Here is a 4162-nt window from a genome sequence, read left to right on the forward strand (position 1 = left end):
AGTCGACTATCCTTTCACAATAGTCGACAGATGCAAAAATAGTTGACAGATGCAAGATATAGTCGACAGACTGAACAAGCATAGTCGACTATCCTTATGCATAGTCGACAGATTGAAGCACACAGTCGACAGATGAGGAAGATTTTCAACAGAATGAATTTTGAAAACATTACAACATATTTATATGTCTTTAGTTTAAGTAAATGTCCTCATTTTGTTTAATTTATATTTTACCTTCCATTTACTTTAATACATAAATGTAAATAAGAAAGTACCCTCCATTTGGATTCAATAAAAATATCAAAAAAATCAAAATCCATAAGAATAAAAAAAGTAGAATTTGGATTTTAGTAGGAACTTAGGATTTTGTGATTTTACCACCTCTAAGATATACACTTTCTATTTCTTGAAAAATTCGTTAAAAATCATTTTATCACTAATGAATGTTAACTATTGAATTACCGGGAGTTAGTTTTCTAAAACTAAAATATTTTTATATATGTCTCCTTATAAGGTGCTTTAACCTTCCAGACTTAGAAAAATATGACTTTGAATTCTCGATACTTGAAATTCATTTGGTTTTCATTCTCACAAAATAATACTTGATATTGAAATTGATTTATGTTGAAAACCACAACCTTGATTCATAGCTTAGGGATTAAATAAAATATTATTTTTCATCATCAAAACTAAGTATATAAAAGTAAAACGACAACATGGTTTGGTGGAAATTTTCCTAATCCACTTACGTCCTTGATATTAGAATACCAATATTTTGTTGAAGCAATTTGTAGGAATGCCTACTTCTACAATCATAAAGTTTTGTCAAACCGGTTCAATGGGATGCCTACTTCTGTTATGATAAGGTTTTGTCGAAACTGTTTGACGAGATGCTTACTTTCGCTACGTAGGAGAATATTTTTGTTTTAACGGTTCAATCGAGCACCTACGTCCGTGAGATGTATCAGGGCATGGCTCTTGTGGCCCAATGTATGAAAGATAAAGATGTCATTTTTTGATAATTGAGATTTTGGTGTTTCTATTTTAGCAGTTTGGATCTTTTCCTACGTTTGTTCTCAGAGGCTGCCTTTGACAAAGTTTCAGGTAATTCATGATGTTATGAGAATTCTTTTGCTAAAAAATCTTGTTTATTCATATCTGTCTTATTCTGAACTTGAGATTACAAGAGATGTATAGTGGGCCGAGCCTAAGGGTTTCCATCCCCTTAGGTCCCTAGTCTGATTCTTAGCCTTTTCCTTGAAATGCTGCAATTCGGTATAGACACCTACATCCGTTATTTACAAGAAGTTAGTTAGTAATGTCTTCACTTGGCAGTTTCTGCTTGTAAGTTGGCAATATCTAATCTACGACCTGGAACAACTTGGTTCTAAATCTTTGGATATGGCATTCCTGAAGCAATCAATATAACCATGCAGGCGCTTACAACGATCCCTTGCCTTTGGAATATGGTGAAGGTGTTAGTGATAGTGCCCTAGATACTAAATTTACATTTTCATGTAATGCATATGTGTGTGGCAGTGCTGATTGTTCTTGATAATAAAAAGGTCATATCTTCATTTATTATTCTCCATCTCATCTATATGAATGACTCAGTAGATTTTTTGGTAGAATTTTTACTCACAAAGGGTTGAGATTGTGTGACTGGGATATATGGTAGACTTCTTAAAGGTATTCTCAGTCTCGAGACTTATCAAAAGGGGACTATGATTTGTTGATTAGTGGATTGGCACATGGGTTGCTACCATTATTTTGCATGGAGACGCTAATGGGGTGGGGTTGTTAGTCACACACCACATTGCATAGGGATATATATAGTAGCCATGTGGGTTGGTGTTAGAGAATATCCACTGAATGTGACGCCTGTGACAATCATATCGCTTTGGGATTAATGATTGGTTGTTGGCTTTTGATTGTGTATCTGGTCCTTAGACTAGAGGCAACATAGTATCTTGTACACTAGTGTTAGGGATTTTCCATTGAGCGAAACCATCCACTATAAGAGGTGGGAATGCTCCATGTGTGGTCTTTGTGCAATGGTTTATGGAGACAAATGTCTACCGATGGGATCCATTGACCTCCATTGGTTAGAAGGGTATATCATGTGTGGTCTATGTTGATGGTGATTGGAAATTCCCTAGCCAATGTGAGCATAAGATTGGAAAGAGTTCTAATATCGATTAGCTCCGACATGCTACCTTAGTCACACTAGTGTGGATTAGACCCAATTAGTGAGTCTTATGAGTTTAATCAGTCCATGACTCTCACTCGGTTAGGATGTTAGTCAATGGAAGGACTATATTGCACTATAATCGAGGAGCCTTAATAGGTTCATATGAAGGTTGGATTCATTGCCATTGGGATCGTCCTGAGTGCTGGCTAGAGGATATTCTGGATCTTTTAGGGTACTCTGGGGATTTGGAGAGATCTTCTTAGTAGGTTAATGGGAATTGACCGACGTCAAAGAGTTAACGTGTCCTGACTGCTACATGACTGTGAACCTAGAAAGTCACGCGCATATTGAGTAACGTCTACTATTGATTAGCAGGTGACCTTGTTTTCTTATTAAATAGTGCAAAGGTTATTACTTGTAAATAATAGGGTCGGTATGCATATTAGACGAAATAGGCAGACGGGGCTGCTTTTGGCTAGCCATGCCCTTTAGGTCGGTCGATCGAAATTAGACCGTAAGGTTTAGAAAAGGAAGCAGCTTTGGTCAATCAAAAGTTCATGTTATGTCGATCAAACCGGAACTGCAAGGTTTTAATGAACTTCGATTAACCAAACCCTGTAGTTCGATTAACTAGAGTTTCACTACATTGTCTTGTTAGTGTATTTAATGCACTGATGACTTGTATGATGGGGGAGCATGGGGAAACGGAAATGGAGTGCAAAAGAAGCTGACTGAGTGTTTTTGAATTGAGATGAGGGTTGATAAGGATAGACTTTTGTTCACTACTCCCTTCTTTCTCTCTCTCTTCTTCTTTTCTCCCGTTCCTACTTGCTGATTCTTCTAGTCCTCCATTGTTATTGCTTCCATTTCCTGATTCTTTCTCCAAGAGGTTGGCTGGTGTAACTCCCCTTCTTATTCTTCCTCTTAGATCGAGTTTTAGATAAGTAAGGTGCAACTAAGAGGGAACTACGATAGAACTTCGGGTCACCTCCTTCGAGAGTGTCCTAACATGGCTTCGTTGAAGGGTTTCGATGGCGTCTAAAGCATGGACCGACTAGGTCTTCCACACTTGAGGAGGCAGGGTGGTCACCTAAGGTACCGACTCATTCATGGGAGACCATTTGGGCACCAAGGAGGAGAGGTATTGCTTCAGACAACCAGCACCAAACTTTAATTAGAAGGTATTTCAATAAAACCTCTTACGGCATGGTTTTATCTTTGATAGCATGTGGATGATATATATATCGAGTCTTGAAAGGTATTTTCAGTCCACTGTTTATAATTTTTATGCTTCCACTGTGCTATTTTCTTGAATGAAAATGTTTTTATTGCATAAAACCCCTATATTGATCCACCTCTAGTTAGTGTTTTGGCACACTTTCTAGGTCATCTTTCAGAAGGGTCATGAGAAACTCTTGTTGCAATTAATCACGAGGCTTAAATAAGCTAGGGTGGAACGCCAAATACCTTCTAGCAAAAAGGGGAGGAGACCAGTTCAGGAGTGTTTATAGAAAAATGCCATCGTAGAGATGTTTTCTTGGATCAACTGTTCAGCTTCTACGGGGTTGCTGCAGAAGGTGTTGATAGTTAATCTCCTCTCATCAATACTTCATGTAGCTTTACCAACTCTTGCCTATCCTATTACGATAGAATCTCTCGAACTTGAAAAAAATATCCAAGGAAGTTGGGAAGTTTAGGGAGACGCCTCATTTTCCATGAGTGGAACATATATGAGGGAATTGGCATGCCAGAGGGGCTAGCTCCTGGGTTCATAGAATGCTCTTGCAGACACATCCCATGAGGTCTTTTCCTGTGGAAGAGGTCTTTACATTATTCATTCTTCATAACAATACTCCTCTGGGGGCGCCGACATTGCTAGGGAGGATGACCTCTTGGCCTTCAGATATCCTCAGGGGGTTCATCCTCACTTCCCACTTGCCTAGCCTGAATCCCTGCTTTGATGAAGAACAT

This window comes from Diospyros lotus, chromosome 3 (assembly GCF_014633365.1).
Source record: "Diospyros lotus cultivar Yz01 chromosome 3, ASM1463336v1, whole genome shotgun sequence".
NCBI classification, from domain to species: Eukaryota; Viridiplantae; Streptophyta; class Magnoliopsida; order Ericales; family Ebenaceae; genus Diospyros; species Diospyros lotus.